The sequence below is a fragment of the Lynx canadensis genome, chromosome A1 (genome assembly GCF_007474595.2).
Source record: "Lynx canadensis isolate LIC74 chromosome A1, mLynCan4.pri.v2, whole genome shotgun sequence".
Classification (NCBI taxonomy): Eukaryota; Metazoa; Chordata; class Mammalia; order Carnivora; family Felidae; genus Lynx; species Lynx canadensis.
Genome location: NC_044303.2, coordinates 22,904,838 through 22,914,927, shown reverse-complemented (window position 1 = coordinate 22,914,927; position 10,090 = coordinate 22,904,838). Strand labels below are relative to the sequence as shown.

The window sequence follows — 10,090 nt, the reverse complement described above, 5'->3', positions numbered from 1 at the left end:
CTGCTGAAGCAGAGCCAGAGAAGTTCATGATAGCTGAGGAGAGGGAGCGTCCCCCAACACAACTTCTCCTTTCCCCCAGCAATAGCTCCTCAATAAGCAGCACTTACCATGTGTACAGGTCAGAAGGAGGTGAGAAATAGGGGGGAAATATTTTGACATAAATATGTCCACAAAGAAGGATGTCTTATAGGAAGAATATCTCGGGCCAATGGCAGAGTTGAAACCAAAGAAAAAAAGGTGTTGTTTTCTTTCCCCCCTTTGAAAAAGAATGGAAAATTCTCCCCTCCCTGCAAGGAAACAAACCTTTACGTGGAATGGCACCTGACCTTCCATCATTAGTGACTCATTCCTTTGTGTATTACAGACACCTGGCATTTAAGAGGCCTATATCAAAATGCAGATACTTTATATGAGGGCAGCCAGGGATTCTTACTGGAATCAGAATCCTTGAGAGGACTTTTACATGCAGACTCCTGCAATACATACACATGTAGTCTGTGCCCCCAATCCCTACTATGACCATGACCTTTAGCCAATAGGTGGTTGTCCAATTCTCTGGTGTCTTAGTCATCTCAGGCTGCTATAACAAAATGTCATAGACTGGGTGACTTAACCCATAGACATTTATTTCTCACAGTTCTGAAGGGTGGAAGTCCAAGATCCAGGTGCCAACACACTTAGTTTCTGATAAGAACCCTTCCTAACTTGTAGATGACCACTCATATGTGGTGGTCATCTACATGACCTCGTATGGCCTTTTTTCAGGCCATGGAGGGACAAGATCTCACTGTTTTCCTCTTCTTATAAAGATACTTATCCCATCATGAAGATCCCACTCTCATGATCTCCTCTAAACCTAATTACCTTCCAAAGGCCCCACTTCCAAATGCCATCACCCTGGGGATCAGGGCTACAACGTGTGAATTTTGGGAAAACTCAGGCATTCGGCTCTTATCATCTGGTTTCTGACAGGACCTTGCTGTAGTTAACTTCAGTTCCTGTTTTTGAGGTTACAAAATGATTTCCACTGAAGATGATGATTTGGTTGCTCAATCAGAACCAACAGTTGAGAATGAAAGCAATGGAAAGCTAGAAAGAGTTGTTTTTTTTAATATTTTGATACTTCAGAGAGAAGTGAGTATATATGAGTCAACATGGTTGCTTTTCTCCGCTGAATCCATGGCTTCCGCCTATATCCTGTCTCTTTCTTTTTCCCTATTTCCTCTGCTAATACATTCTCTTTCTTCTCCTTTTCAAGAGGCCAACATTTTAAGAATGTGATTTGTGTTTGTGTTATGCTTAATGGTTTTGTATTTTCTTTTTTTTTAATTTTTTTAAATGTTTATTTTTTGAGAGAGAGAGAGAGAGAGTGCGAACAGGGGAGGAGCAGAGAGAGGGAGACACAGAATCTGAAGCAGGCTCCAGGCTTGAGCTGTCAGCACAGACCCCAACATGGGGCTCGAACTCACAAACCATGAGAACACGACCTGAGCTGAAGTCGGATGCTTAACTAGCTGAGCCACCCAGGCACCCCTTGTGTTTTCTTTACATAACATAGGTTTCATATTTTACTTGAGGGTGAGGTTACTTTAGTATGTTGGTCATTTTTACTTGATAGGCTAGTGGCGATGACAGGAGAGAATGTCCTGACCCCTGTCTCAAGACTAAGATGAAAGGGATTGTGTATCAGGTACTAAGGGCCATAGGACCACCAAGAGAGTGTGAGAAGGCAGTAAGAGGTGAGTTGGGGGTTCGAAAAAACAAAGGACAAGATTCCTCTACTTCCTGGTTTTGCAAAGAATAAGCTTCTATTATGCCAAAGTCATTCCTGGTCAATAACCTACTAAGGGGAAACAGCAACCAAAGATGCCCCAGCTTGCTCTCTATTTTTATTCTACCTGAGATTTCCCTTGTAAAGGCAGATATGAAAGGGAACCCAGAATCATTCAATGGGATTGGGACAACACAGTGTGCCTCTCCTACCTGCTGACCCCATTTTCCCCACCTAAACACACGTAAATGAAATCAAATTGAAATTAACACCAAGGACCCCACAAAGTGTAAAGGAGCTACTACGGGAATATGTAGGCAGAATATGTTGACAGAAGAAGGGAGAAGGCCATCCCAGGTTCTTTAGGTGTTGGGTCAAGCTTTGGATGATAAAGTTAGTTGTATTTTTAAGCTTCAACTCGCCAAGCCTTCTTCTCCCCGAAGTAGGGATGCCACCACAAGCTACCCAATAGGCTGCGTATCATCTCTCAGCTCCACTCAGCAGCTCAGGACCCTGTTGTGTGGAGACGGCACATCAAAGAATAAGCAAAATTCCTGGGCCATTCACCTCCTCAGACCAACAAGTCTTTGTCTGCTGGTCCGAGACCATTTCTGGAGATAAACATGTGACAGAGCCACAATGTCCGGTCACTCTGTCAGCTCTCTGCAGTTCCTCCTTTTTTTTTCTTTTCCTGACCTCATAAACAATGACCGTTAAAGGTCTCATTTCTGCAGATTCTGAGCCATGATAAGCTTTAGTTACTAGGAAATTCTCCATTCTCCAAAACAGTGTTCAAAATGTTTTCTCTTACAAGTAGGAATTTTACTTACTATGAAATAGATTGTTTAATACAGTATTCACCATTCCTGTTCTTGTTCTCTATAGTTTCAGTTCATAGCAAAATTGAGGTTACCCAAGAAATAGACAAGAAACTTCTTGATAAAGGGAGGAAGTAACCAAGTCGTTGAAAGCAAGAAGTAGCTTAGTTCTGCAGTTTCTTCTCTCATATATATGACCTCCCCCTCCAGAAAAAAAAAAAAAAAAGAACAAAAGGAACAACAAAAATCGACACATTATGTAAATCAGTTTCCCAACTATCCTAAGAAAACTTTTGCATTCCCTGTCCCATCCCTGCCACACACAGAATTCTTAATAGGAAATTAAAGCAAACAGAGAAATCTGGGTCAAGCAGGTAGCTACATCCCTCTACTGTCACTTCCCAAAGACAGCAAGGGCTGGCTCTCTTGTCTAAATGGCAGGTATCATACCTCTTCCTAATTTCTCTTCTATAAATTAATGCCTAAAGGTGGCATTTAAAACAATGGAGAAAAAGATGGATTATTCAACACATAATATTGAGGCAACTGTATGGCCACATGGAAAAAATAATAAAAGTAGAACAAAGTCCAAATGAAGCAGAGATTTAAATGTAAAAATGAAAACATAAAAGGACTAGAAAAAACTGTGTTACATTTTTAATAATTTCTGGAGTGAAGAAGTATTGCATAAAACCAAGAAGCTATAGGGTTGCCTGGTGGCTCAGTTGGTTAAGCGACCGACTTCAGCTCAGGTCATGATCTTGCAATTTGTGAGTTTGAGCACCGTGTCGGGCTCTGTCCTGACAGCTCGGAACCTGGATCCTACTTCAGATTCTGTGTCTCCCCCTCTCTCTCCCCGTCCCTGCTCATGCTCTGTGTCTCTCTGTCTCTCAATAATAAATAAATGTTAAAAAAATTAAAAAAACAACAGGAAGCTATCAAAGATTCTACTATGTGAAAGTGGTAGATTCAACTACATAAAAAATTTTAAAAACAGAAAAAGACCTGCATGGGAAAACCACCAGAAACAAAGCCAAAAGATGAATGACAAAAAGGAAAAAAGTGTTTGAGTATAATTTCCTTCAGATAAAAAGAACTTCTAATATTTAATTTTCAAAGTACCAAAACCCAATAGAGTAAATGGGAAAGGATACAAGCAGATAGTTTACCAAAAAAAAAAAAAAAAGATACAGAAATGGCCCATGAACATATAAAAAGATGCACAACCTTACATATAATAAAAGGAAAGGAAATTTATATTACACTGATATACCATTTTTTTTTCCTATCAGATTGACAAAGAATAAGAAATTTGAAGACCTACTTTGTGGGCAGAGCTGTGAGGAAACAGGCAAATTGTAATGAAAATGCAAACCAGTGCAGTATCGGCAGAAGGCAATTTAACAACATCTTTCAACTTCCAAATATACATAATCTTTGACCAGTAATTCCGCTTGTAGGAATGGGTCCAAAAGATATATCCACATAGATGCAAAAAGAAGGATGTTTAAAGTCATTCATAGTAACTGTATGTGAATGGATTACATTGTAGCTGTTAAAAAAAAAAAAAAAAGGAGGTTCTGTAGGTACTGGTATGGAACCATCCTCAAGATGTTTTTTTTTTATTATTTTTAAATTTATATCCATAGCATATAGTGCAATAATGATTTCAGAAGTAGAATCCAGTAATTCATCCCCTATGTATAACACCCAGTGCTCATTCCAACAAGTGTCTTCCTTAATGCTCCTTGCCCATTTAGCCATCCCCCTACCCACAAACCCTCCAGCAACCTTCGGTTTGTTCTCTATATTTAAGAATCTGTTATGGTTTGTCCTCCTCCCTGTTTTTATATTTTTTGCTTCCCTTTCCCTGTGTTCATCTGTTTTGTATCTAAAAGTTCTCATATGAGTAAAGTCATGTGATATTTGTCTTTCTCTGACTAATTTCGCTTGGCCTAATACCCTCTAGTTCCATCCACATTGTTGCAAATGGCAAGATTTCATTCTCTTTGATGGCCAGGTAAAACTCCATTGCATATTTATACCACATCTTCTTTATCCATTCATTTGTCCACAGACATTTGGGCTCCTTCCATACTTTGGCTATTGTTGATAGCGCTGCTATATAAACATTGGGGTGCATGTGTCCCTTTGAAACAGCACACTTGTATCCCTTAGATAAATACCTACTAGTGCAATTGCTGGGTCATAGGGTGGTTCTATTTTCAATTTTTGGAGGAACCGCCATACTGTTTTCCAGAGTGACTGCACCAGCTTGCATTCCCACCAGCAGTACAAAAGAGATCCTCTTTCTCTGCATCCTCGCCAACATCTGTTGTTGCCTGAGTTATTGATGCTAGCCATTCTGACTGGTGTGAGGTGGTATCTCATTGAGGTTTGATTTGTATTTCCCTGATAATGAGCCATGTTGAACATTTTTTCATGTGTCTGTTAGCCATCTGGATGTCTTCTTTGGAAAATTGTCTATTCACGTCTTTTGCCCATTTCTTCACTGGATTATTTGTTTTTCAGGTGCTGAGTTTGAGAAGTTCTTTATAGATTTAGGATACTAACCCTTTATCGGATATGTCATTTCCAAATATCTTCTCCCATTCTGTGGGTTGCCTTTTAGTTTTGCTGATTGTTTCCTTCACTGTGCAGAAGCTTTTTATCTTGTTGAGGTCCCAATAGTTCATTTTTGCTTTTGTTTCCCTTGCCTCAAGAGACGTGTTGAGTAAGAAGCTGCTGCAGCTGAGGTCAAAGAGGTTTTTGCCTGCTTTCTCCTCTAGGGTTTTGATGGCTTCCGGTCTTACATTTAGGTCTTCCATCCATTTTGAGTTTATTTTTGTGTATGGTGTAAGAAAGTGGCCCAGGTTCATTTTTCTGCATGTTGCTCTCCAGTTTTCCCAACACCATTTTCTGAAGAGACTGTTTTTATTCCACTGGATATTCTTTCCTGCTTTGTTGAAGATTATTTGACCATATAGTTGTGGGTCCATTTCTGGGTTCTCTATTATGCTCCATTGATCTGAGTGTCTGTTATGGTGCCAGTGCCACACTTTCTTGATGATTACAGCTTTGTAATACATCTTGAAGTCCAGGATTGTGATGCCTCCAGCTTTGGTTTTCTTTTTCAGGATTGCTTTGGCTATTCGGAGTCTTTTCAGGTTCCATACAAAATTTAGGATTGTTTGTTCTAACTCTGTGAAGAATGCTGGTGTTATTTTGACAGGGATTGCATTGAATATGTAGATTACTTTGGGTACTATCAACAATATTTGTTCTTCCAATCCATGAGCATGGGATATTTTCCCATTTTTTGGTGTGTGTCTTCTTCAATTTCTTTTACAAGCTTTCTATAGTTTTCAGTGTATACATTTTTCACCTCTTTGGTTAGGTTTATTCCTAGGTATTTTATGGTTTTTGGTGCAATTGTAAATGGGATCAATTTCTTGATTTCTCTTTCTGTTGCTTTATTATTAGAGTATAGAAATGCAACTGATTTCTGTGCATTGATTTTATATCCTGTGACTTTGCTCAATTCATGGATCAGTTCTAGCAGTTTTTTGGTAGAATCTTTTGAGTTTTCCACATACAGTAACATGTTGTCTGCGAAGAGTGAAAGCTTGACTTCCTCCTTGATAATTTGGATGCCTTTTATTTCTTTGTGTTGTCTGATTGCTGAGGCTAAGACTTCCAATACTATGTTGAATAACAGTGGTGAAAGCAAACATCCCTGTCGTGTTTTTGACCTTAGGGGGAAAGCTCTCAGTTTTTCCCCATTGAGGGTGATATTAGCAGTGGGTCTCTTATATATGGTGTTTATGATCTTGAGGTATAATCCTTCTATCCCTACTTTCTTGAGGATTTTTATCAAGAAACGATGCTGTATTTTGTCAAATGCTTTCTCTGCATCTATTGAGAGGGCCATGTGGTTCCTGTCCTTTCTTTTATTAATGCAATGTGTCACATTGATTGATTTGTGGATATTGAACCAGCCCTGCATCCCAGGTATAAATCCCACTTGACGGTGGTGAATAATTCTTTTAATGTATTGTTGGGTCTGATTGACTAGTATCTTAAGAGTTGAGGATTTTTGCATCTGTGTTCATCAGGGAAATAGATCTGTAGTTCTCCTTTTTAGTGAGGTCTTTGTTTGGTTTTGGAATCACCCAAGATGTTTTGTTAGATAGAGGAAAGCAAGGCCAGAGCAGTGTGTGTGGTTAAAAATATTCTAAGAATTGATTTATTTAAGAATTTTCAGAAAGTATCCCTAAAGATCCATTACCCTGGGTTTTCTCTAGGGAAGGAAATTAGATGGCTGGGCAACAGAAACAGGAGGGCTGCTTTTTATTGGATATTCTTTTGTACCTTCTGAACATAAATGTGTTACCTTCTCAAAAATAAAATGTTATAATCAATAAAGATACAATAACCATGAGTTTGAATACACTTCAAAAAAGGATGAGTAAGATGGTGAATTTTACATTATGTGAATTTCACCTCAATTTAAAAAAACAATGAGGGGCGCCTGGGTGGCTCAGTCGGTTAAGCGGCCGACTTCGGCCCAGGTCATGATCTCGCGGTCCGTGAGTTCGAGCCCTGCGTCGGGCTCTGTGCTGACAGCTCAGAGCCTGGAGCCTGTTTCCGATTCTGTGTCTCCCTCTCTCTGACCCTCCCCTGTTCATGCTCTGTCTCTCTCTGTCTCAAAAATAAATAAACGTTTAAAAAATTTAAATAAATAAATAAAAAAAAAATTAAAAAATAAAAAAACAATGAGCAGGATTCCCAACAGGTAAATAAAAAGCAAACCTGTTGCATCACGAGTGTGTCTATCTTGGGACATGACACTCCCTTCATGTGCTGGTAAAGGCTTAAAAACTGATTTCTAGAGGAAAACACTGATTTGTGGCATTTGTCAATTTCTGAGACATCACTCAATACAGAATTGGGGCAAGACACAAAAAGTTTGCTCCATGAGCCAATACTATCCAGCTCTAGTTTACACACTGGCGTCTACCCAGTTACTGAAACTGGAACCTTAGAAAACATCCTTGGACCCTTCTTGTATGCTCCCCTCTCCTTATTATCCATTATGTTATTACTAACCAGTCCACTCTTCCTCCACTGGGTAGAAGTCTCATAGTTTGGGGATAGACTCTTTCCCTAGGGGGTGGTTCCTAATTGGTCTAACGCAACACACAAGTTGCTACCCATTGGTGTGTAGAGATATTTATCTCTTGAGATAGCCAGGTGGACCCTGGGAGGTCTGGAGCCCCAGGGTGCTTGCTTTGAGCTGTTCCAGTCTGTCAGCCATATGGGCACTATTACTTGTCAAAAAGATCAGGAGGCTGTAGCCTAAGGCAATCATGACCTTCCATTCCCCTCATTACTGACTGACTCTGGACCTCAAGGCTAAGTCTATTAGTGCACAGTATTCACTAGTCACAAGATTAGCCCAAATATGGACCCATGATCAACTTAGGCCAATGGGATTTAAAAGGAGGTTTGCTGGAGGCACTTAATAAGTTTCTTACTCTTCAGAGAGTAATAGGAAGATATGATCTCTCTCTTCCTCATGCAGATGAAGCCTGGAACTGGGGCAGCCACCTGTCAAGCAACAGAGCATGGAGCCAGCAAAGGACAGAGGGCCATACAGATGGCCAGAGCCAAAGCACTCCACCCTATTTCTGGTTTTCCTGTGCTGTAAACCAATAAATTTATTATTCAAACACTTTGATTTAGCTTCTCTGTTTCTTCCACTGAATGCATGCTTTAACAACATACTTTAGTAACATATTTTAACCTGTTTTTAAAATGTTTTTCCATATTACTATAGCTTGCTGATCATCTCTATTTACCATTTCTACTGATAGTTTACCCTCTTGTGCTAGTTTGTTTTATGCTGTGGTCAGGCTATAGTACCCCATCATTCAGTCAAACACCAGTCTAGGTGTTGCTGTGAAGGCACTCTGTATGTGGGATTAAAATTTACTTAAATTGACTTTAAGTAAAGGGGGATTACTTTTGGGGCACCTGGGTGGCTCAGTCGGTTAAGCATCCAACTTCGGCTCAGGTCATGATCTCGGGGTCCATGAGTTCAAGCCCTGCATTGGGCTCTGTGCTGACAGCTCAGAGCCTAGAGCCTGCTTCAGATTCTGTGTCTCCCTCTCTCTCTGCCCCTCCCCTATTCACGCTCTGTCTCTTAATAATAAAATAAACGTTAAAAAAAATAAAAATAAAAATAAAGCAAACCTGCAGTTTCTCTGAGGGAAAAGAAATCCACCTGTGGAATTATAGCATCAGCTTCTGCCTAAAATTTTCCAGCCTCCCCTTCCTGTTGACCTGCCCTACAGATTTCAGACTTGCCTAGCCAGCTACACAATTGCATAAGCCAACTCCTTGTAATAAATCTCTCTGTCATGAATAAAACAATATAATACACACACACATACACATGCACACTACTGGTTCAGGTAGAAACCTGAATGATAGTAGTTTTTTATTTGTTTATGGACTTAAATCAATTTGAAGTTGCAGACTTTGCATTTCTTTATATGTTTATCAATATGCTTAGACTGTAGCTTTATGAGCATATGCGTATAATTTCTAAAGTAGAACAGCTGGTCAAAAGTTATGCACATTTGGAAGATGAAAAATGTCGTAATTTAACAAGCTGTTAAATGAGAATGAGTAGGTTGTCCCTACTCATACTCGATGTGTTCTCAGCATAGTAAGTAATCAGTAAATAGGAGCAGAATTCTAGGAAGAGACACATGAATTAAGATAGAAAGACATGAAGGTATGCTAGATTGGAGGGTTCTTTGACTAAATCACTATTTTTTAGGTCCCTTTTCTTCTGCAGGTGACATGAGAATTTGAGTGATTCACCCATGTAGTACTTACTTTGCAGCAACAGTAGAAGGCAGAACTCTGAGTTTGAGGTCAGACCTGAGTTTGAACATTCTCTGTACCATTCAAGCTTTGTGAACTTGAGCAGATGTCTTAGTCTCTGTGATCCTCAGTTTCTAAATCTGTAAAAGGAACGTGATGACCTTCCAGACTGGGGTGAAGGTCAAAGGACGTAAATATATAAAGAACCTGGTGTGAAGGTCAAAGGAGATAAATATATAAATAACCTATGTAATAGGTTTGGACACGGAGGTTATAATAGGTCCTCTCCCCAAATTTAGGAACAGGAAGCAACAATGCTGGAAGAGCCAATCTGTAAACTGAGCACATAAAGCATCTGAGCAGAGATGTGAGTTGAACATGAATGGACAGCAAGACACCAACTGGGTTGACTTTAATAAAATACCTAAACAAAGCTCTCCCAACCAGAAGGGGATTAGTCAGAGATAAAACCTAGAAAAAGCAGAGTCAGAGACAAAGTGGAGTTGTGCCACTAAAGCCTTGCCTCATCAAGCCCAAAAATTAAGGCTAAAACATAATTCCACTCATAATAACATACCCATCTGGCTGTCCAAGCTTAATGCCATTT

The 10,090-nt window shown here is 39.6% G+C and overlaps 1 long non-coding RNA gene across 1 annotated transcript; it reads left to right on the top strand.

Moving 5' to 3' along the window:
• Positions 1-1,034: 1,034 nt before the first annotated feature.
• LOC115526308 lies at positions 1,035-8,323 on the top strand. Its single transcript, XR_003972590.1, has 2 exons — positions 1,035-1,134; positions 8,174-8,323. It is a non-coding gene; the product is annotated as an uncharacterized LOC115526308 (long non-coding RNA).
• Positions 8,324-10,090: the final 1,767 nt, after the last annotated feature.